Here is a 25,926-nt window from a genome sequence, read left to right on the forward strand (position 1 = left end):
CAACAGCTGTTCTTGAATCCTTTAGTGGGTGTTTTCAAAGTTTTCTAACTTCTGACCAAGCGAAGAAAATGGAAGAGAGTATAATTGGGGTGGGAGGGGCTTTTGATAATGTTGGCCGCTTTTCAAAGACAGTGAGAAGTACAGACGGCGTCAATGGATGGAAGGCTGGTTTTCATAATGGACTAGGCTTCACTCACAACTCTATGTAATTTCTTGCATTCGTGGCCAGAACAGTTGGCGTACCGCACTGTGATGCATGGAGTTAGGATGCTTTCTATGGTGCATTTTTAAATATCAGTAAGAGTTATTGTGGACACGTCAGATTAGCCTCATGAGAAGTTAATGCATTGATGTGCTTTCTTGACTGCATTTTTGGTGTCGGTGGACCAGGCCAGATTGTTGGTGATGTTTACTCCAAGGAACTTGATGCTCTCGACTATCTCCACCTCAGCACCATTGATGCAGACAGGGGTGTGTTCTCCACTCCGCTTCCTGAAGTCAATGACTAGCTCTTTCGTTTCGTTGACGTTGAGGGAACGATTGTTGTGTTTGCACCGAGTTTATATCAATTGAGATCGATTCTGGGAGCAACTATATCGGTGATTGTGGAACCAGTCGATCAAAAGATTCGCTAATGACTCCAACCCTTAAGTTGACAGAAGACCTCGGCCAGACTGAGAATCTATCCCAGGGAACCCCCTACACACTATGGGGTCAACTTCGGTTCTGGTCTCATATGGGAAACGGCGGTTTCAGTTACCATCAATTGGGCCCAAGCTCAATAGTGTGATACTGGGTAAAAAAGATTCAGCCTCATTGGCTCAACACTTTACAATCAATAAATGGTCGCCTGAGTGAAGTCTGAATTAATTACCCAGATGTTTTTCAAGAAAGTCTAGGCATTACCAAAGGGGCCACGGTCACCTCACATGTTGAGTGGAAAGAAATTTCCCGCTTCTGCAAGCGCCATTTTCCTTATGGGTAAAAGCAGAGGCAGAAATCAGGAGGCTGGATGGGGAAATAATCATTAACCCAGGACAGAATGGGCAGCAACGGAGTACTGATTGTGAAACCTGACGGGTGGGTTTGCCATTGTGGGATATTAAACAAGCTATAAGGCAATTCTCACAGCTGGTTAATCCCCAATCCCTCATTATAGAGGAGACAAAGCTGACAGGTGATGGGGCTGCCCTTCAGGAAGCTGGACATGGAAACCTGCAATTGCCTTAAGATGAGGTTTCCCAGACGGGAGCACCAAAAGTACCCATAAGAGTTGTACCAATATACAAGACTGAATTTAGTGTGTCATTAGCCTGTGCCCTTATCCAGTGGATGTGATCACTCCAGGTTACCATTTATCTGGATGAAGTGCTCATGACAGAGAAGACCATTAAAGTGCCCTTAGAGAACTTTCACTTAAACATATTTTCCAGGCCTTAAATGGGCAAAATGCGTGTTCCAGGTACCCCAAGTGACGTACTTGGGCTACAGATTCAACAAGGCTGGGCTCCACACACTGGAAGATGAACTGAGGGCGATCACAGGTACCCTGGCTCCCATGTCTCTATAGGAGCAAAGTTCTTTCCTTAGACTTTGCCAAACGCAAATACGCCCAGATACAGAAGCAAGGTTGAAGAAGACAGGGCCGTTCCACCCATAACTTCTTATCAAATTCAGCAGTGGGCCCTTATAGTCTGTGCACGCAAGTTGGAACACCCTATGGGAGACCAAGTGTAAAATATGGATGCATTAAGCCACCTCCCACTGACAGATATCAATTGGCAGTGCCTTCACTGGAAGAGTCTGGTTTGGTTTTAAACGTTCTGAACACCGTTCGCGTCAGCGCTGACAATATCCAACTGTGGACACAAAAAAAATCCCATCTGGCAAAACTAAAACGGCTGGTGGCAATGGCCGAAGGAGAAGGGACATCACAACCAGAATTGAAAACTTTAGGACTCAGTAAGGCCAGATCACCGGACAGAACTGCATACTACGATGGCGAGCAAGAGGCCGGTCTAAAGATCGTTTCCAAATGAGGATGCTAGTGAGACGTTATGTCTGGCCGCCAGGATTGGATAGTGATGTAGCCACGTTGGTGGGCTGTGCCCAGTATGCCAACAAAGGCAAAGATTACTCTGCGACAGGTTAAACCTGATCATGCCAGACCTGGCAGTGGTGGTGGTGGTGGAGGTGCGGGGAGGAGGGGGGGGGGGGGGGAGGGCTAAGAGAGAAACAGCATTAGGAACACCAATACCAGACGCATGCCTCCTCTAATCGACAGAGACAGTTTATTTCAGGGGGTGAAGTGAGGCGTTGAAGCTCTGGGAATGGACTTGCTTGGGTTTGCAGTGAGAAGAATGCTCTGGGTAAAACAGTCAGCTGTAGTATCCCAGGTGTTGGAGCAACCGAACGTTGTGTGAAAAACCCCGAAGAAAAAGCTGCAGGAAAAGGACCAGGCCTCCGTTACAGGATTGAGAGGGAAAGAATGTCGTTATTGTAACCAGGTGGACCTCATCGAATATGAGTTCCCTCATTAGGGCTGTTAACCCGCTCAGGGAGACCTGGATGACAGATATAAACAGGAGGGTCCGCTCAGTGCAGAAGCTGGCTCTGAGCTAGCTGGGTCAGTGTTCTCTGCTATGTCAGTGTAAATACATTTTGACTTGGTGACAGGATGCCAGCCTTCGTGGAATTATTTTGGGCACGAGGAATGACGATTGGGTAATTTACAAATAAAGGTATAGGGTTGTAGCAGGAGTGTAAAATAATCAAGTGACAAATGAAGGTCAGAGAATGAGAGGGAGGGCAGTGAGAAAAATGCCGAAACATATACCAGCAATAAAGACCCAGATGCTGCAGTATTAACACGGGGGAGGGGGAGATTAACGTTAAAAGCTCAGCGTTTGAAATCAAACTCAGTTCATAAAGAAATTAATGAATTTATACCTTGCATTGAACTTAATAAATAGGATTAGTTTAACATTGAGGAGCGTTGTCTGCAGGATAACAATATGTGGGTTCTGCACATTGAGGAGTTAAAACATTCAGTAATATAGCATCCTCGGCAAGACTCCTCATCAAAGTTAGTTTTCGTGCAATACTCAGTGATGTTCTTGTTTCAGGAGATAAGGGTGTAGAATCAGTTTGGTTGGAGGTGAGGAACAGTAAGTTAAAGAAATTACTAATGGCAGTGACGAACTGAAAAGTGACTACAATGTATAAAGAAGTATAGCAGAAGAAACATTGGCGATTTTGATAAAGCAATAATCATGAGAGCTTTAAATCTAAATGCAAATAGAAAAAAAAAGAAATCCTATTAGCAATTAGCCTCGATGCAGAACCATTTAGGAGTCGTGTCTGGGAGCAGCATATTTCATCTCTGAGCAAAGATCAGTCTACATCAGACAGTTTATTGTACAATATGACAGGTTCAGTTAACGATCTGATTGCAGAGACACCTCTTGGAGGAAGTGATCATAATAGATGGAACTTTACAGGAAGTTTGAAAGGGGGAAGAGTGGGTCTAAGACCAGTGTTTTCAACATAAAAATGGAACAAATCTGTGGGCATGAAAACTAACCCACCAGAAATGAACATGGATATTAGTCTAGGAGATAGATCAGTGGAGAATCAATGGTAGGCACCGAGAGGATTATTCAAAAAGGAGGGACCATCATTTACTTTTATTACTCTTTTTCCCCCTGATGTACATATTGCTGCTTGGGCCAGCATTTACTGCCTGTCCCTAATTGCTCTTGAGAAGGTGGTCGTCAGCTACCTTACCTGAAAAACTAAATCTGGTGTCAGTAGACCACGATGCTTTTAGGGAGGGTCTTCCCAGAATTTGAGCAAATGACATTGAAGGAGCAGTACTGAAGGAGAGTGGAGGTGGGAGGGGAGGAGGGGGCGGGTTGAAGTTACATGGTGCTGATGTTGCTGCGTATTCGCTGCTGATTTTCCTCCAAGAAAGAAATAATTATAGCTTGCAGAGATAAAGTGTAAGGATCTTGTAGAGGGTACACATTGCTGCGACTGAGAATGTCGATAGTGGAAGGAATTGATGTTTGTGAATACGGTGCCAATCAAGTGGGGTCTACTCTGTCCTGGATGGTGTCGAGCGTTCTCAGTTGTGTTGGAGCTGCACCCTCCCAGGGAAGTGGGGAGTATTTCATCACACGTCTGACATGTGCCTTGCAGATTGTGGAGAGATTTTGGGAAGTCATGAGGTGACTTACTTGCTGCAGAATTATTAGTCTCCAATGTACACATGTAGTCGCTGTAATTATAGGAGAGTCCATTTGAGTTTTTTGGTTAACAGAAATTATACTGATTAGGCGATACCTTTGGAGAAAAATCAATGCAGGAGTCAATGCAGATGCAGACTGAAGAAGAGCACCATTTTGTCTCATTTGGGATACCTCAGTAGAGCAATGAGTATGACATAAAGTTACATCTACTTCCTATGCTGGAGGAATTGACTTACTCCCACATTATACTGTTACAACACGGGGTAAAACCTCATACTTAATTTAAAGCGAGCAACACAAAAAAGATTTATCCCATGTAAGAAGTCGAGTGGCCAAGAACTATTTAAAGTAAAAAGTAACAACTTCATTTCTTAAAGTATAACAGAGAATAATTAACTAACAACTACTTACATTTCCTTCTTCTAACCTATCTTTTACATTCCCTTCTATCATACCAGCCCAATAAAACTCCCTATTGAGGTTTACAGAAAAAAAATCAGATTTTTAAACCAACCAGCGGTCGAATCTTCTCTTTATCTTCATCAGTAGATTTGCTCTCCACTTCAGTGTTGATGTTTTTCTCTGTGGGAACTCCTTCTCAAGACAGATACCTCTCAGAGAGTTCCGACAATGTAGTCTACATCTGTTGGTCTGGTGGCAGTTCTCCTCCTAATCTTTAATTTTCCCCAAAGCATCGGATTGTGTCATTGGATTTTAATACTCTCAATATACTTAATTCAAATTTGACTGAAATTTGGTACTTTTCGGGTTATAATTTAAACTGATTGGCGTAATTCACATCTGCTTTGTCGTTTCCAGGCAACCAGCTGCCCCAGCACCTGGAGAAAATTTTACATTGTGTCTTCTGAGAACACTTGGTGTTGTCACTGCCAGCTTTTACTCTCTGAATGGTACAGTATACCCACATCTTCCGAACACCTTCCCCCTTAAGAATAAATGAACCATCATAATGAAAGGATGGCTTAATTTTTTTCTCTATATTTTAAATACATTACACTAACTTACAGATAAGTTTAGTATATGTTCATCTTAACATATTCCCATATACCTATATAGCTATAACATTAAATAAAGACATCTCATCTAAATTGCATCAGTTAAATCCACAATAACGGATCTACTATTCTATTCTTCCGACCCGCAACATGTACAATTTTAAAATTAAAATTCGGTAACATAAGTCTCCAACGAAATAATCTCATATTTCTGCCTTTAAAGTGTTCTAATATTGGAAGCGGGTTATGATCTGTGCACACAACCATCTCTGATGCATTGTTTGTGACATACACATTAAGGCCAATACTAAACTCAATAGTTTTTTTCAATCGTGGCGTAATTCCTTTGGTTGGATGTTGATCTCCTTCGAAAGGTAACCAACTGCCAGTTCAATCCAATCCTTACCTACCTGTAGGAGAATAGCTCCAACTCTAATGTCACTTGGATCGATGGCGATTTTAGAAGGTGTGAAGAGTTTGATGTAGCTAAAATTGGTTTGGTGGTTTGTTTTGATTTCAAATGTTCGAATGCCTCCTGGCATTGTTCTGTCCACCAAAACTTTGTGTTCTTCTTCAGCAAACCGGGTAATGGTGCCACTACACTGCTGAAGTTTGGAAACACACGTTCAATAGAATTCGCTGAGTCCTAAGAATCGACGCACCTCTTTCTTCGAGGCTGATCGTGGAAATTCCTCGATGGCCTTCGTCTTTGCGTTCCATGGGATCAATCTTCCATGACCGATGGTATGTCCCAAGAACGTCACCTCTGCATTCGCAAAATCAGTTTTATTTAAATTTATCACAAGTTTTGTTTCTCGTAGTCCTTCAAAGAGCTCTGCCATCTGTACCATGTGATCTTCCAGGATTTAATAAAGATCACTACATCATCCAAATAGACTGCACAATTTGTTAACCCAGCCAAAGCTCTGTTAATGAGTCTTTGGAATGTGACAGGTGCGATCTTCATTCCAAAGAGCATCGCTTTAAACTGATGTAGCCCATTTAGGGTTAAAAACGGGGAAGTTTATTTTGCTGAGTCTGATAAATGCACCTGCTATTATCCACGCATTAAGTCCAACTTGGTGATATAATTGGCTTGTCCGATTTTCTCAATACAGTCCTCCATTCAAGGAATGGATATGAGTCCGACTTTGTAACGGCGTTGACCTTCCAATAATCCACGCAGAATCATTGAGTCCCATCCAGTTGGGGAACTAAGACAATAGGTGAACTCTCTCTGGCTTGGTTCGATCAAGTCCTTGGCAAGCATGGCCTCCACATCCTTCTGGATCTATTTGGCTTTGAAAGGATTAAACCAAATAGGGGTTTTATCAGAGCAATATTTCGTACATCTACTTCATGTACAATAACATTAGTCCTCCCCATCTGATTCTTACATCTGTGTTCCTGAGATGGATAGCTTACTAATCGATCCCATTCCTCAAGGACTTCCTCATTTTTAAATCTATTTTGAGGCACATCAAAAGCCAAATCATCTGGACTTGTTTCCTCACTAACACAGTGTGGAGTGGGTGTGAAAAACACCTGTTTCTCCAAATCTTTCTCTCTGGTATAACATGGTTTCAAAAGTTCACATTCCATACTCGATATCTTTTTTTTCTATTTGGCATCTTTACTAAATATTTCACCTGACTCAATTTCTTCTCAATTTGATAGGGTCCGCTAAACATGGCTTTGAAGGGATCTCCTGTCACTAGTAACTGTACTAACATGTTACCCCTCGGGAAAACGTTTGAGTCTCAGAGCTTTTATCTGCTACCTATTTCCTTCTATACTGTGCCCACTTCAGGTGCTGTTTAGTTAACTCACCTTTTCGATTTAATCTCTCCCTTTCATCCGATACATAATCTAAGTGTGAGATCTCCGACTTTGGTCCTGTCAATTTTTCTTTAATTAATTTCAAAGGGCCTTTCATTTAATGACCGAATTTTAACTCAAAGGGAGTAAACAGAAGATTCGTTTGGGTACCTCTCATGGCAAACAATACGAATGGGATGCATTAATCCCAATCATTTGTGTAAGCCTGACAGTATGCTCTCAACATGGCATTCTAGGTATGCTGCCACCTTTCTAAAGCTCCCTGGGATTCAGGATGATAAGCACTTGATTTCAAGTGCTGCATACCTAAACTCTCCACAATCTCCTTAGACAGCCTTGTTGTACATATTTGACCATTGGCCTGACTGAATTTCTTTGGGTAGCCCATACTGTATGAAGAAAGCTTTAACCTTTCTTCTTTCCTTTTTGCTTTGATACTCCGTCATGGAATTACCTTCAGAAATCTGGTAGAAACATCCATAATTGTTAACAAGTACTTATTCCCATTTTTAGTTCTCGGGAGGGGCCCTACACAATCTATTAGGACCTGCTTAACAGGTTCTTCCAATGTGGGAATTGGCAACAAAAAGTGCTGATTTTATTATCGCCTGTGGCTCACCTACTATTTGGCATGTGTGACACGTACAGCAAAGGTTAACGACATCTTTGTGCATTCCAGGCCAATAAAAATGTTTTTGGACATTAGCTTGAGTCTTTCCTACCCCTAGATGACTTTCGACAGGTAGTTCATGTGCTACCCATAACATCTCCTGTCTGTATACTACCAGCAACACAATCTGGTGTATTTCCCCTCCGCACAAACTTGCCGCGGTCTCCATTTCCTCCTTGATATTCTATCTTTCAGATAATAACCATCCAGAATATTCTCGGACTCCATTTAAGTGTGCACATCCACATATATATCTTTTACTGTCTTGGCTTGCTGTTGCAAGTCTCTTCACCTTTCAGGACTAAACACTTCTGTCTGACCCTCTGCCTGTTCAGGTTTTTCCTGCACCATTACATCAAATAGGGTATGTGCTAACCCAACCTCAACTTGTTCTTCTTTCACTTCACTTTTCACTTCGTGCTGCAACTTATTTTGGTTACCACAGAATCTGGGAAAATACCACAATATTTGTGTTTTAGCTACTCAGTTTCTTGAGCTTCTCCACAACATGGGGTGTCACTCCCACCTTGGTTCCTGTCAAATCATTCCCAAGAATAAACTAAATTTCTGGAACTGACACTCTGTCAATCACTGCCACTTTAACTTCCACAGCCTAACGTTGGCAATCCAACCTGATCTGACATCAGGGAATGTTAAATTTCTGTCCATCTGTACCACCAATGACCATACTCTCGGGAAACAGATCAGGAAGAGTGCATATTCGCTCATTCCTTACAATCAGCTACTGGTGAGATACTATATCGCTCAAAGTTTTGACTTCTTGTCCTTCTTCCCCCTGGTCTTTCTGAATAAACTTTACCCACAAAGGCGAATTCTTTGTGGAGATCAGGTATTAACTCCATACCCAATCCATGTCTCGGCTGTGCACTCTCCACAATCTCTTCGGCTCCTCTTGGGGGTCTTCTTCACTACCTTTACCAATGCCTCTGGCTTAACTTCTTTTATCACATCTTTTCCCAGGCACCTTTCTTTAATATCCAGCACTGTAACTTTACATTTCCCACCTTCTTGCAGTGAAAACACCTTTCCCCAGTGCCCTTCTGAGAACACAAGCATTGTAATTTTCTGTGTCCCACTCCATTGCAGTGAAAACGCCTGACGTCTTTCATCTCCTGTCCACCCGCTTTGACTTCTTTTTTTATCCTGTAGTTAAAATCTAACCAGTGCTCTCTACTCTTGGTTTAGTAGTGTAAGATCTGCCCTTCTCCCAACTTCTATCCCTCACAGTACGAATTTCTGGTCAGAAGCTTGTCTTCTACACCAACATGTACTCATCTGCTAATTCTGCTGCCCTTCTCACATTCTGAACTTTTTTTGTTTCTCAAGTGAATTCTAACCATCTCTGGAAGTGAGGTTTTAAACTTCTCCCGCATAACAATCTCTCGTCGAGCCTCTAATGTCTTATGTATTTTCAACGCATGCATCCATCAGTCAAAACGATGACATTAATTCTTTAGAAATCAACATAAGTCTGACCTGGTTCCTTATTTGTGTTTCTGAACCGCTGTCTATAAGCTTCGGGGACCAATTCATAAGCATTTAAAATAACCCGTTTAAACCCTTAATAATCTCTTGACACCTCATCTGAAATGGCAGCAAATACCTCACTTGCTCTGCCTACCAGTTTAGTCTAAACTTACATTTCCAATAAAGCGTCAGACCACTCCATTTGCCTCGCCAATTTTTCAAATAAAATAAAGAAGCTTCAACATCTTTCTCATCACAATGTGCCAGAGGTTTGACACACGTGTATATGTTCTCTTTTAATCTCCATCCCGTTAACTTGACTCTGCTCACTGAGTCGCAACGTTTCAAGCTCAGATTCGCTCTCTTTTTGTCTCTTCCTTTCGTCTCTCTCCGTTCCTCTCTCCCTTTCTTCTCTTTCTCTTTCTCTTTCCCTTTCTTTTCTCTCTCCCTTTGCTCAGCTAAGAACCTTATCTCTCTTTTTTCTCTGTCTCTCTCCTCTCTCTCTCTTTCTCTGTCCCTCTCTTCTCTCACTCTGTCTTCCCTCTTTCTTTCCCTTTCCCTGTCCTTCTCTCTTCCCTATCTCTCGTTTTGTATTTTAAGTTTTTCTACCGAGAACATATAACGTAGAAAAATACAGCACAGAACAGGCCTTTCAGCCAACGACGTTGTGCTGCGGATTACTCCTAATCTGAAATAAAATAACCTACCCTACGTAGCCCTCAATTCACTGTTGTCCATGTGCATGTGCAGCACTCGCTGAAATGTCCCTAATGACTCTGCTTCCACCACAACCACTTGCAACACATCCCATGCATTCCCAACTTTCTGCACAAAGAACCTCCCTCTGACGTGTTCTCCATACCTTCCTCATATTATTTAAAACTATGACACTTCGTGCCAGTCAATCCTGCCCTGGGGAAAGGTCTCGGGCTATTGGCTCTATCCATGCCTCTGAGTACCTTGTTTTTCTCGATCAGGTCACCTCTCTTCCTCCTGCTCTCCAGATAGAAAAGTACGAGCTGAGTCAATCTCTCTTTGTAAGACAAGCCTTCAATTCCCGGCAGCATCCCGGTAATCCTTCTTTGCACCCACTCTAAAGCCTATGTATTTTTCCTACAATAGAGCGCCCAGAACCGGACAAAATATTCCAAGTATGGTCTCACCAGGGTCTTGTAGAACTGCCTCAAAACCTCATGGCTCTGAAAATCGATTCCCCATTAATGAAAGCCAAAACACCATGTACTTTCTTAACCACCCAGTCCATTTGGGTGGCAACTTTGAGGGATCTATGCACTTGAACACCAAGATACCTCTACTCCTTCACACTGTGAAGAATCCTGTCTTTGATCCAGTATTCAGCATTCAAGTTCGACCTGCAAAATGCATCACTTCACATTTATCCAGATTGAACTCCATCTGCCATTTCTCAGCTCAGCTCTGCATCTTGTCTATATTGCCCAATAAGACAGGCTAGTGTTCTGTTTGGAGGTCACAAGCTGGTGGAACTTGCTACCTCTTTCAGGAATAAGACATTATGCACGCTGACAGATTTATGAACAACATGATGTTCAGTGAAGGGTCACAAACCAACTGCACATTGAGATAGTGAGAGTGTATTCTGAGCCTGGAGCTTTGTCTCGCCTAACTTGGGGACCCCACAGAGATACATGAACTATCAGGAAAGGTATCATCACGAAAACGCAAGTTTAAATATGCTATCAATGTCTTTCACTCCACATAATGAGTGTTAGTCCATAATCTTCAACATTTAATACAATCACCTCTTATTCTGTCAGAATGCTACAAATTGAACACTTATTTCCCTCAATAGCACTCAATATTATAAACGGCACCTCCATCCTTTGTGTCATCGGCAAATTTACTCTTCCACCCCTCAACCTCCTCATCCAAGTCATTTGTAAAAACGACAAAGACCAGATGCACAGTCCTCATCACTGACTTCCAGGCAGAACACTTTCCAGCTACAATCACACTCTACCTTCTGTCAGCTAAACAATTCTGAATCCATTGATCGAAGTCTCCCTGCATCACATAACTACTGACTTTATGAATGAGACTACCATGGGGAACCTTATCAAATGCCTTGCTGAAATCCATATACACCACATCCACCATTCGACCTTCGTTGACCAGTGTCGTCACCTTCTCAAAGAACTCAATAGGATTTGTGAGGCATGACCTGGCCCTCACGAAGCCATGCTGAATGCTTTTACTCACACTAGACTGTTCCAAATAACCATAAAATCTATCCCTCAGAACTCCTTCCAAAACCTTGCTGACCACAGACATAAGACTGATTGGACTGTAACTGCCAGGAATTTCTCTATTCTCCTTCTTGTAAAGAGTAACAACTTTCGCCTCCCTCCAATCCTCTGAGAGGAGGAAGCAAGGTCTTTGCCAGCGGCTTAGCAACCTCCTTTCTTGTTTCCCAGAACAACCGAGGATAAATATGGTCCTCGCCCTGGGGACTTATCAATCTTAATGATTGCAAAAATTTCCAGCACATCAACTTCATAAATCTTGATCTGTGGAAGCCTGTTTCCCAGCTCCTCAATATTCTCATTCACAACAAGGTCCCTTTCCTTAGTGAAAACTGAAGCAAAGGAAAACTCATTTAAGGCTTCCCTATGTACTCAGACTGCACGCCCAAGTTCCCTACGCTCTCCCTGACCGGCCCCACCTTCTCCCTGATCATTCTCTTATTCCTCACGTATGAGTAAAATGCATTTGGATTCTCCCTAATCCTTCTACCAAACGTTTAGCGTTCCCCGTCCTGGCTCTCCTCAGTCCATTTCTGAGCTCCTTTCTGGTAAACCTGCAACCCTCTAAAGTTGCGCTAGATCCTTGCTTCCTCCACCTTACATAAGCTGCCTTCTTTCTTTTGACGATAAGCTGCTCTGTTCTCGCCATCCAAGGCTCCTTAATCTTACCTCTTCTTGCCTGTCTTAGAGGAACAGATTTGTGCATCACTAGCCACAATTGCTCCTTTAGCATTTTCCATATGTCTGTTGTGCTCTTTCTGTGGAACAACTGCTCCCAGTCTGTACTTCCCAACCCCTGTGTGATAGCATCATTATTTCGTTTTCTACAATTAAATATCATCCCTTGGTAATTGGCTCTTTCCCTCTTCAAGGCTATGGTAAATGTGAGGCAGGGATGGTCACTTTCACAAAGTGTTGGCTCACCGAGAGATCTGAGACCTGTCCTGGCTCATTGCCGAGCGCCAAATCCAAAAAGGCCTCTCCTCTTGTCGGCTGGTTATGCATACTGATTAAGGAAACCCTCCTGAACACATCTGACAAAAACGGCTCCATCCAAACCATCTACACCACGGAGGTTCCAGTCAATACTGGGAAAGTTGAAGTCACCCATAACAACAACCCTGCTACATCTCAATTTTAACAAAACCTACCGGCCGATGAGTACTTCAATCTCCCTACTGCTAGGGTGAATGTAGGAAACCCCCAATGAGGTAGCTGCTCCCTTGCTGTTCCTAACTTCCACTCATATTGTCTCAGTGGACAAACCTTCCTCAACAACCTTCATATCTGTAGCTGTGATGCACTCTCTGTTAGTAATACTGCACCCCTTCCTCTTTTTCCACCCTCCCTGTTATTTTTAAACGTTCTAAACCCTGGAACATCTAGCAACCATTCCTGCTCCAGTGAAACCCACGTGTCCGTTATGACCATAACATCAGAGTCCCAAGTACTGATCCATGCTCTAAGTTCATTACTGAAAATGTGTTGCTGGAAAAGCGCAGCAGGTCAGGCAACATCCGAGAAACAGGAGAATCGACGTTTCGGGCATAAGCCCTTCTTCAGGCTTATGCCCAAAACGTCGATTCTCCTGTTCCTTGGATGCTTTTCCAGCAACACATTTTCAGCTCTGATCTCCAGCATCTGCAGTCCTCACTTTCTCCTCTAAGTTCATTACTCTTATCTCTGACACTCCTTGCGTTGAAGCAGCCACACTTCAACCGACCCCTTTATTCCATCACATGAATAACCTTCCTGATAGATTCACTACATATCTAACTTGCCCCTTCTCAGATATGTAGCTCTAATTCCCACCCCCTTGCCAAACTATTTTAAACCCTTTGAACCACGCGAGCAAATCTCCTACCCAGGACATTTGTGTCCCTCCAATTCACGTGCAACCCGTCCATCATGCACAGGTCCTACCTTCCGCAGAAGGCATCACAATGGTCAAAATATCTGAAGCCCTCCCTCCTGCACCAGCTGCGCAGCCACGTGTTAAGCTGCACTCGCTGCCTCTTCCTCACCTCACTATCTCGTGGCACCGGTAGCAAACCTGAGAACACTACACTACTCGTCCCGCTCTTCAGCTTCCAACCTAGCTCTCTGTAGTCACCTTTCAGATCATCAGTGCCTTTCCTGGTTATATCGTTGGTGTCAATATGTACCATGATTTCTGGCTGCTCACACTCCCCCTTCAGAATCCTGTGAAGCCGATCTGTGACATTCCGGACTATGGCACTGGGGAGGCAACACATCGTCCAGGAGTCCCATTCCTGACCACAAATTCTCCTGGTTATTTGTCTAACTATTGAGTCTCCTACCACTAGCGCTTTTCTATTCTCGCCTTCCCTTCAGAGCCTCAGTGCCAGGCTCAATGCCAGAGACTTGACAACTACGGCTTTCCCCGGTCGGCCATCACCACCAGCCGTATCCAAAACAGAATACTTATTGCTGAGGGGAACGGCCACAGGGGATCACTTCTCTATCTGTTTATTCACTTTTCTTCCCCTGACTGTAACGCAGATGTCCTTATCTTGTGTCTGAGGAGTGACCGCCTCCCTGTGCATCCTCTCAATTTCTCCCTCAGTCTCCCGGATGATCCGCAGTTCATCCAGCTCCAGCTCTCGTTCCCTAACTTGGTTTTGGAGAAGCTGGAGTTGGGTGCACTTCCCCCAGATGTATTCGGCAATGATACGTGTTGTGTCTCTCACCTGCCATATTCTGCCGGAGAAACATGCAACTGCCCTATCAGCCATAGCTCACTAATCTGAAAGCCCACATAAGAATTAAAAAGAAAGTTAAGAAAAAAAAGAAAAAAACCTATAAACTCACTGAGTTTACAGATCCTTCGTAAGGTTAGAGGAGGTGGGTGTGAGAAAGGCCTCACAGTGTAGGGTCTCGATTTTAGATCTCACCCATTTAAAACCTTCCCGCCAGACCTCGCTTCTCTCCGCCCTCTCCCCTCGCAGCTCTGTTCAAAATGGAGGCCGACTCTCGAGCGAAGTCCTTTTTAAGTGGGAAAAGCTGACTTACCTGGCAGCCCTCGTTTTTCTCCTCCCTCTGTCCTCGGCACACTTCTCTACTGCACCTGTCTGATTCTCGGACTCCTGCGTGTATGGCTTTTTCCTTTCCTTCTAAACTTTCTTGGCAAATTTGAGAATCATCTCCAAATTCCCGAACCTCTTTAGCAATTTTTTGAGCCATGTCTCCTAATTTTAATATTATCAACCGCAAATCACAGAAAGTAAACAAATTGCCTCACCTAGGTTTTATTTAAAGATCTAGGACATTAAGCTGCAAGTATTTAGATCTTCTTGGATTTATCGTAGTCGTAAATATATTAAAATCTGTTTCAACCAGTTCATATCCCGGACGAGCCTCCAAATTGTCACGACATGGGGTAAATCCACCTGTTTAATTAAAAACCAGCAACATAAAGCAGATTTATCCCGTAGGATAATCTGCAACAGTTCGATTGGCCAGGAACTATTTAAACTATAACAACTTTATTTCTTAAAGTATAACAGAGAATAATTAATTGACAAATATTTAAATTTCCTTCCTCTAACATCTTTAATGTTCCCAAGTACGATTTACAGAAAGGTTCACACTTTAACAACAGCCAGCGGTCGTATCTTCTCGTTATCTTCATCAACACTTGCTCCCCAGGTTAGTGTTGTGTTATATCTCTATCAAAACTCCTTCTCTCGACAAGTACATCTCATCGAGGTCTGACTTGCAGTCTACGTCTGTTGGTGTGGTGGCGGTTCTCCTAATGTTCAATTTTCCCCGCTCTTATATCCCAAAGGATTGGATTGTGTCATTGCCTTTTAAGATTGTCAACATACTCAATTCAAACTTGATTGGAATTTGGTATTTTTCGGGGTATAATCTAAACCGATTAGCCTAATTCGAATCTACTTTGTCGTTCCTAGGTAACCAGAACCCAGTAGCTGGAACACATGTTACAGTCTTATTGAGAACACTTGGTGCCGTCACTGCCAGCCTTTACTCTCTTAAATATATATTACACCCACATTTTCGTGACTGTGCCAGGAGACTGAGTCCAGGGCAAAACCATGGTGTATTGTGCAATGTATCTTGCTTCACCTGCTTTGTGGAGGGATGTTCAGGCTCAACATTGAGCACATTGTCTTTAAAACACATTGTCAGGGTTTAAGCGAGATTGCCTTTCAAAAAAAAACACCACCTGTAGCAGGTGTTATTTATCAAGTAAACAATTTGTCTGCCTTTCTTATGCGAATTGTCAGGTGACAACATTGTCACTCCAATTGTATGTTCAATGACTAACCGGACTGAATCTCTGGAGGGTTGATTTGTGTATAAGTACTGGCTTTCTTTCATTCCTTCTGCTGTACATTATGTGAAGACTTTCAGGTGATAATTAATTCGCCATTTTATTTGCAAAATGGGACAATGGATTCTTTTTCAGATAAAGGAGATTTACTACCCGATTCTTGCCATTACCGGTGTTCCCGGTGAGTGACTGTGTTTTAGTGTGATGGTAACTCTATCTATCCCATATTGCCTGCTTCGCAAGCTAACATATTTATCATGTGTGAACCTTCTACATTCATTCAACCTAAGAAGAAACTATTGAACTCCACAAATGTCTGCAGTCACTTCATGTGCTATCCTTTCTGGGTTTCCACGCTTTGTTTCACAATGTGCAATGTGAATGTTGTCGAAGCTGATTATACTGTGGCAAACTTTCCGAGATAACAGTCTCAATTGCAATGCTCTACTCAAAATGCTGCATTCCACCAGCTGTATATTGATTAAAATGTTCTATTATAGGCAGGTCCATGTGCAATTCAATCAGAAATCTAAGTTCAGTTATTCCTACTATTCTCATTACAGCAAACCTGATGACAATCATGATTCTCTTCCGGGGAAACTGTGGCCTGTCGAAGTGCATTTCTGTCTACATGATAGCAATGGCAACAGCGGATCTTTTGGTCATGATCAACAATGTAATATTGTACTATATATTTAGTTACCACTTTCCACTTTCATTCCTGTCTCTCACTCCTGTATGCAGGGTTATTCTGTCCCTGTCTGCTGTTGCCCTTGACTTATCTGTTTGGTTCACGGTCACCTTCACATTTGACAGATTTGTAGCTCTATGTTACCAAAAGATTAAATTAAAGTATTGCGCACCAAGAACTGCTGCGATAGTCATAATAAGTTTCTCCATTTTTATCATTGTCAAGGATATCTCTGTTGCATTTGTCTATGAAGCTGAACGAACAGTTAATAATGTGCAGTGGGGCTGCCGGACAAGTGCAGCTTTCTCGTCCTTATCCGTTGGAATATCTTACTCCTGGTTTCATAGCATCATGCTCGTCTGGCTTCCGTTTGCCTTAATAATTTTATTGAACTCTTTGACAATAACTCGAATTTTAGTGGCCAGCAGAGTGCGCAGGGACCTCCGGGGTCACCACAGTCAGGCACAAAGTGATCTTGAGATGGAGAACCGAAGGAAATCCATCATTTTGCTCCTCACTATATCGAGCAGTTTTATATTGCTCTGGATGACGACTGCTGTGAGCCTCTTAATGACCAGAATGACCAACACCAATAATTACAGAGGTGACTATGCAGCTCCTGGATATATCGCTACCGAAGTCGGAGCAATGCTGAAGCATTTGAGTTCCTCTTTAAATACGTGCATCTATGCAACTATTCAGAGAAAATTCCGGGAAGAGTTTAAGAAATTAGTGATATTTCCTTGGACATTAATTCTAAGATTGGTTAAACTTTAAGCAGTTTGAAAAAGAAAATTCCTAGCGCCAATTGATGCATGTCATTGGTTCATGTTTGAATTTCATACTGTCTCTGACCATACATCTCCACTTGATATGCAGATTTGCATTGAGTATTCACGAGTGATATTGTCTTTTTAAAAAGATAAATAATTGTGGGAAGTGAGCATCACTGGCTGGACCAGCATTTATTACCCAACTATAATTGCCATTAAGAAGGTGCGGTGAGCTGCCTTCTCAACATTTGCTGTCCAAGTGCTGTAGCAGGTTGTATTTATTTGCTGCCCTTGTCCTTTTAGATGGAAGTGGTCATGGGTTTGGAAGGTGCAATCTGAGGATTTACCTATGAGAGGCATAGACATGGTCGAGAGGAAGAAATAATTCTCTTTAGAAGAAAGCTCAATGATCAGGGATCATATATTTAAATCTAGGGTCAGGAGATTTAGAAGGGAGGTTAGGGCAAAGTGTTTATCCACAGCATGATGGAATCTGGAACTCACTTCCTGTAAGGCTGGTAGATTCATACTAGTGATGTCAAGTCTTGCAATGGCTATGGGCCAAGTGTGGGAAATAGAGATTAGGCCGTACGACTGCAATAATTCACTCCCTCACCCCTGCTCTGCTATCGAATCGCATCACGGATGATCTGATGTTCTGCATCCATGCTTTCCTGCCCTTTCCCCGTAACCCTTGTTTCCCCAATTGATCAAAAATCTACATGTCTTAGTATTAAGTATACGAAATGAATGTGTCCCAACAACTCTCTGTGGAAAAGCCTCCAGAATAAGAATCCTTCAACCTCACAACACAACTTGGCTATTTCCCAGTTGATGGTGAACTTTAGCCACAACTCCAAACATTTGGGGTGTGTGTCTGAAAGAGTTCAGGATTTGACCGTTATCCCGTGTTGCTCTCCAGATTTCTGCTGCTGAAGCATCCTGGAATTATTGTTGGCCTTTCTGACCTATGATGTCTGTGGTGTGACATCATCAATGACTCTTAGATCTGGGCATTTGCAACAATGATTGCTCTTGTGGAATCATCAAGTCTGTAGCTTGCCTTCCTAGCAGGAGTAGCTTCCTAGTTCGTTATTGCATTCGATGTTAGATGTCTTCTCAAACCACAGCCTGTCCTGTCTGATATTCCTTCTGCAGATAATCTTAATTGTTTGTTTTGTCAGGATGCATCAGGTTAACAAGCCGTTGTTTCCTCATCCTTCCCAGGAAGCAGCTTGTGAAGCTTCATCTCCTTGTAGCCAGGGATGGTTAATTGGCATGACGCTTTTGATTTCTTTACAATAGTTTCCCCTTGTTCCTTTCATCCCAGGAAAGTCTATTCTGGAGAGAGTGATTTCTTATTCTTTCAACCCCGGAAAAGTGATTAAAGTTCTGAAGTTTACCATATCAGACTGCAGTGTGAATAGTAGTGGTCAGCACATAATCCTTCATCACACGGTCCAACAGTGTGCGAACTTTAATAAGTATGTTTATTATGGTTTACTTGATGCACTAAATCCATAAACAAGCAGAAGATGAGAATTTCACATCTATATATCGAGATGCAGGGTTGCAGTCTTGGACATACTGTGCCATGTTCTAGTGAGGTGGCACAGTGGTTAGCACTGCTGCCTCACAGCGCCAGAGACCCGGGTTCAATTCCCGCCTCAGGCGACTGACTGTGTGGAGTTTGCACGTTCTCCCCGTGTCTGCGTGGGTTTCCTCCGGGTGCTCCGGTTTCCTCCCACAGTCCAAAGAGGTGCAGGTCAGGTGAATTGGCCATGCTAAATTGCCCGAAGTGTTAGGTAAGGTGTAAATGTAGGGGTATGGGTGGGGTTGCGCTTCGGTGGGGCGGTGTGGACTTGTTGGCCTGAAGGGCCTGTTTCCACACTGTAAGTAATCTAATCTAATCTAATCTAATCTAAACAATAGAGTTGAATGAGGGCATAACAAGCTGGTATGGGAAGAAGGGCTTCAGATATCCCCTACAAATTGCCTGCTGATGTAACAGCTCCACGGCGGATGCCATTTTACCAGCCCTGCACTTACCCCTGGAACATCTGGACAACAAGGACAACTACATCAGACTCATACATCAGCTCCTCCATCAACACCATTATCGCCTCCAGACTAATCTGAAAACTCCAATACATAGATCTCAGTTCCGCCCTTTGTAATCGGATCCTCAGCTTCCTGACCCACAGCCCACTGTCAGTGAGGATAGGCAAATGCACCTCCTCCATAATAACACTCAAGAATGAATCTTGAGCCCCCTACTGTACTCCTTCTACACCGAGGACCGTGTTTCCAAATTCTGAAACAATGTCATCTTCAAATTTACTGAAAACATCACCATTGTAGGACAGATGTCTAACCATGATAAGTCAGATTTCAGAAGGGCGATACAGGGTTAGGGACGTGATGCAATGAGGACAATCACACTCTCAATCTCAGCAAAATTAAAGAACTGATCATTTACTCAGGAGCGTTTAAACTAGTGTGTGGGGGAATGTGAGTCAGAGCAGCAGGTCAGTATGTGGAGTAATTGAAGAGAACAGAGGGACAAAATCAAGTACGGTTAATAGGGAGAACAGGCAATGCCAGGTTCATGAATACAGCAGGACTGGTGACCTGAAGTGCAAAGAGTGTGACAGATAAGTCACATAATCTTATAGCCAGGATTAATGCAACGAACTAGGACGTGGTAACCATGAGCGAAACATGTTTGAGAGAATGCCAGGACAGACAGCTCAATGTTTCAGCGTAAAGGGATTTCAGGTTTGACACAGAGGGTTGTCCTAAAGATTGCAGGAGATATAGTACTGATAACTCAGAATGTCCCAATTGAAGTAAGTGAGTAGACCACTCATCCAGCAGGGCAATATTGGTAAAGTGTAGCGACAAGGAATGTGCAATGAACTCGATGCGGTTATCCTATAGGCTTCACAATATCCAGTGGGAATTAGAGGGAGAGATATGTGAGCAGATCTTGTAAAGAGGTAAAAAGAAAAGAGTTGTATGGATGGATGGTTTTAATTCCATAATACTCCCTAGGACTTCCTTAGTGCCAATAGCTTAGATGCGGCCGAATCTATTAGGTGCATTCAAGAATGCTTCTTGAAAAGGCATGTCGATAATACAAATAGGAAAGGGGCGACACTAGACTTTGTATTGATGCATATTGACCCTGGACGAGTGATCAAAGATTCAATAGGGAAACATTTTTGGAACAATGATTATAGTTCTGTAAGTTTTAAAATGATCATGGATAATACTGGTGAAAGCGCAAAATTGGGGAAGGCTAATTACAACAGTATTTGGCAGGAATGAGATTGGGGTAATGTGTGAATATATTGCCCCTCTTGCAAGGTTGTGATGTACTTTTTTTAAAAGTTCTTTACGAGACACAGATTATGAAATGCTTGGCTTGATCTACTTGAAGAACCTTTTCAATTAAAAAAAAAACTAAAACTTGCACGATAAAAGAGGTGTGGCCAGATCTCCTAGCTCAGCTTCACTCTGCTTTGCTTTGGTTTGGTTTGAGTTGAGCATTCTGGCTGTTCAGAGAAAACAGTCAGTTTTGAGACTGTTGGGCAAAAAAAGAGCTCCATGGAAGAAGGTGTTCCATACTGAATCCCTTCGCCATCTTCACTCTCCTGTAAGACCCTGTGTTGATTTTACCTTTTGTGCTGAGGAATGTCCATGGGGATTGTTGCAGGAACGTGGAACGGCATCGTCAAGTTGGGAGAATCTGTTGAGTTTTCAGACAGGTTAAGAAATTTTATGTTCGGTTGTCTACTGTAAGGGTTTTATTCAGCAATCTTGCAAATAAATTCTGCCTTGTTTAAAACTCAGTGGTTGGGCCAGCTGCATCACTCCTGGAAGATCCACTGTACACCTGTTCAAACAACTAGCAAAGTTAGGGTTCGGATTACTTTCTTGAAATGGTGTGAGCGGGTCTGGCCTGGTCCATAATAGATTGGGGGTTCTTTGCTGGAATAGTTCTATCATTCCGATTTGGGATTTGGGTTGTTGGAGTCGAAGGAAGCGAGGGGTAGGCCTTACTGTATTTTGTTCTGTGTGCTGATTTCGGTTGGTATGAACCGTGTTTGGGATCGCAATGGCTTTTTGAGTCACCAAGAGTTTTCTGGCGGAAGAAAAATTGACTTTTGGGGATCTTGAAAAAGGGGAAAAAGACCAAGATTCTGGAATTAGCAGACACCGTGCAATTAGAGCTGCCTCCTTCCACGTGGAAAGGAGAGATAATTTCAGCAATAGCTCAGCATTTAAATTTGTTAGAGATGGCTAAGAGTCAACTTCAAATGAAACAGCTTGAGTTAGAGGCAAATGACAAGGAAAGAGCAACAGAAATGAAACTATTTGAAGTACGATTAAAACAGAGGAAAGAGAGAGAGAGAATAGAGAGGAAAGGTGAGAGAGGAAAGGGAGAAAGAGAAGAAAGTTGAACTTCAAAATTTGACATCTAGACAAGAATGTCAGCTTAAAAGGACGTGGCTGAAGCTAAAGGAAATCTTAATGAGGAAGAGAGTGAGGATGTGCAAATACACGATAGCCAAAGACCTGGTGAGGATCTGTTTAAATGTATACAAGCGTTGCCTAAATTTGATGAGATGGATGTAGAATTCCTCTTCATCCCATTTGGAAAGGTGGCTAAACAAATGCAGTGTCCAGCGAACAAGTGGGTTTTGTTGATCCAAACAAAACTTGCAAGCAGAGGACATGAAGTATTCACATCACTTGCAAAGAAGGCATATGGGGCATATGAGGAAGTGTAGAAAGCCACCTTAATTGGAGGTGAAATTGTGCCAGAAGCCTATCGACAACGGTTCAGGAATCTAAGGAGGTACCCTGGTCAAATCTATACTGACTTTGAAAGGATTAAACAAAGTAATATTAATGGGTGGATAAGGACATTAAAACAGAACAAAACTTTGACGCTCTTAGACAGACAGTTATTTTGGAGAAGCATAAAAGTTGACTTCCTGAAATAGTGAGAACCCATGTGGAAGAGTAGGGAGTGAAAACGGCAAGATTAGCAGCTGAAATGGCTGAAAGCGGCGGCATGGTGGCTCAGTAGTTAGCACTACTGCCTCACAGCGCCAGGGGCACAGGTTCGATTCCAAACTCGGGCGACAGTCTGTGTGGAGTGTGCACATTCTCCCCATGTCTGCGTGCGTTTCCTCTGGGTGCTCCGGTTTCTGCCCACAGTCCAAAGATGTGCCGGTTAGGTGAATCAGGCATGCCAAATTGCCCTTAGTGTTCAAGGTTGTGTAGGTTATGTGTGCTAGTCAGGAACAAATGTAGACTGATAGGGTAGAAGGGTTAGTCTTCAGAAGGTCGTATAGACTTGTTGAGCCGAAGAGACTGTTTTCACACTGTAGTGATTCTATGATTAGAATTGCTATCATTGAAATGGTCCATAGACCAATGTTTAGATTCCAGAAATCAATTTAACCTTTAAGGGATAAAAATGGGTGAAAACTGAAATCTTTGCGTGGAAAAGGAAAGGCAAATCTCCGGGAAGATCACAAGGATAACTTACTACAGTGTAAAAAAGGGAAGTTAAAAAACTCTGGTGTTTTCACTGCAATAAAGTAGGCCAGAATAAATCACAGTATTATTAGTTTAGCAAAAGCACTGGGAAGCCAGACATAGGAAAACAGGATAAGCCAGTGAATATTGTTGGATTGATAACGGAAAGCACAGTGGCAGATAGAAAGCTGTACTGGAATATACAACCTGGTCGAAGTTTCGTTACAGAGGAAGTGCCAGGTCTTCTTAAGCCATAAATCTGCAAAGGTAAAGTTTACTCACATAGGCCAGGAGCAGCAGGCAAAGAGGTTACAATATTAAGAGGTAGCGAATCCTCTCATTCTTTGATGTTGAAAGACGAGGCGTTATGTACCTCTAAAAGAGTATTGCCAGAATCGATGCTAGCAATAGGAATTCGTGGTGAGACAAGAAGCACCACGAAGATGTAAAGTGAGGTTAGGGTGACTATTGAAGAGTGGAGAAGTCGTGGTAGGAGTACTGGACAAACTGTCTGCTCCAGGAAAATAATTTTCCTTGCTACCGATAGTGCTGCTTCACAGGTAAGAGTGCTGCCTACTGTGGTTGAAATGCCAGAGAAAATCAGGCAACTAAACTACTGCAGGGACATATCGTAGGATTTTTCCTGACTGTGTGGTAATGCTGCCACAAAATCTCCAGCTGAGACAAGAGAGATCAAAGAGTACAGGTAACGAATTTGAAGTGGAATTAGCAGAAATCCTGTTTGATCAAATAGTTGACACAAACCAGGAGCAGATAGATGACAAATCAGATATCTTTTGCTCAGATAAATTAACTGAGTTACGGCAGAAGAATGCAACTTTAAAGCAATTCTATCAAAAACCATCCATAGAAAAGAATTCAAATGCATCCCTGAATATTATTTTCATTAAAAATTATGCCTTAATCAAGTAGTGGAGAACATCACATGTTGAGGTAGATGAGACATGGACAGGAGTTCACCAAATCATATTGCTCTTAGGTTATAGCAGGAAGTGTTGTGAATGGCAACCACTAGGGATCATTTTGGAGTGAGAGAAATAAAAACATTTTTACTGGACTGAACAGCGCAAGAATAAAGTTGAATTTTGCCAGACAAGCCATACATGTCAGGTAATTGAAAAAAACATAGACAGTAAAAAAAGGCCACAGCTTTGATTCCTTTTTATTCATGTGCATTAACTTTCTACAATTGATTGCATAGAACCCCGACCTCAAGCAAAAGTGAGAATCAGTCTTTGTTCGTAATGAAGGATGCATCTACTAGATTTCTAGAGTCCGTCCCATTCTGCAATATCACAGCTAAAAGGAGTGCAGATAAATTACTCAAATTTTTCATGAGATATGGACTACCCACAGAGATACAGACAGATCAAGGTTTAAACTTCACGTCAAAATTATGCAAGGATGTTATCGATGGTTTAGGAGTAAGAGAATTCAAATCTACAGCCTTCCACCCATAATCGTAGTAAGTGGTAGAAAGGTGGCATAAGACATTAAAGAACACGCTGGTTGTCTTATAGTCAAAACTATCCAGATGATTGGGATACGGGAATTTGCAAAAACCCAAGTCGCCTTCCTGGGCCATGTTATTGGGCACGGACCACGGGATGGAAGAACAAACGTAATTGGGGAGTTTCCCATACCATCGACAAAAAGAGCAGTACGACTGTTCCTGGGATGGAGTAGATTTTATCGAAAATCCACACGGAATTTTAGCAGTGTGTCTGCTCCGATCACTGAATTGCTCATGAAAGGCACGAGGTTTCAGTGGACATGGAACCGCCAGAAGACATCTGTCAGCCTAAAATAATTTCCTGACTATTAGCCACGCCAAATTATGAAACTCCATTCAAGGTGGCGATCAATGTAAGTGATGTGACTGCCTTTGCTGTGAATTTACAGGAAGATGATGAGGGGATCGAAAGACTTATCGGATGTTTCTCCAGGAAATTGAACATTAATCAAAACTATTCGACAGTTGAGAAGGAGACTTTGAGCTTGGTGTCGACCTTACAACATTTTAATGTTTACGTTACTGGTAACATATCTGAGACAATCATATACACTGACCATAACCCACTGAAGTTTGTGGGGAAATTTAGGGACAAAATGCCAGACTGTTTCGATTGTGCTTGTTATTGTCGACGTTCAATTTGAAAATTGTGAATGTGGCAGGAAGGTAAAACGTCATTATGCTGCTCCTTTAACCACGTTTTGTTGTCCTCGGTTTTTTTTCCAGACAGATCTTAAAATTCCCAAACTCTACGAAGTTTAATTGTAGGGTTTTAGGGGCAATTTTATTACAGCTAACAGCTACTGCCTCAGGAATAAAGGCTGTTAAGTTTAAAAAAAAAACACTCATACAATGAAAGGCGAGTGATCAGTTCTCTCAGCTTTGCTTAATGCTGGTTTCGTTTGTTTTGTTTTTAGCAATAATGTTGTAAAAGCTGCTGAACCCAGAGAAGCAAGTTTAGGCTGATCCTCCCCTCTCTGTGGCTCCTCTCTTGTAAGGCCACGAGTTTAATTTTGATTTTTGGGCCAAAAGGTGTACATTAGAATTGTTGCAAGTATTTGGAACAGCATCATAAAGTTGGGATAATGTCTTGAGTTTTCGGATAGATTATGATATTTGCTAAATAGTGCTCTTTTGTTTGTGTTTCGTTTGGTAATCTTGTAACTAATTTTTTTTTTGTTTAAAACTAAGTGGTTTGATCAGCTACATCACTCCTGGCATATCCACCTGTTTAAAATAACAAGCAATGTTAGGGTCTGGGCTACTTCCTTGAAATGTTTGGAGGAGGTCTGGCCTCGTCCATAAAGGAACATAACCGAAGTTGTCCTGATAATCAGAAAAGTTTCCTGGGGAGAGGTTCTTAGCCCCGCCGAGGTCATACACAACCTTAGGAGCTGGAGCCCAGAGCGAATTTATCCTGAGGCGATGCAATTGCCTTCTCTCAAGTAATGTCTCTGAAGCCCAGTTGGTCTGGTGAGAGTATGCACGTCCATCGGTATATCCTGCAATTGA

The sequence above is a fragment of the Chiloscyllium plagiosum genome, unplaced genomic scaffold (assembly GCF_037043375.1).
Source record: "Chiloscyllium plagiosum isolate Xiang-an unplaced genomic scaffold, Cpla_swu_hap1 HiC_scaffold_40, whole genome shotgun sequence".
NCBI classification, from domain to species: Eukaryota; Metazoa; Chordata; class Chondrichthyes; order Orectolobiformes; family Hemiscylliidae; genus Chiloscyllium; species Chiloscyllium plagiosum.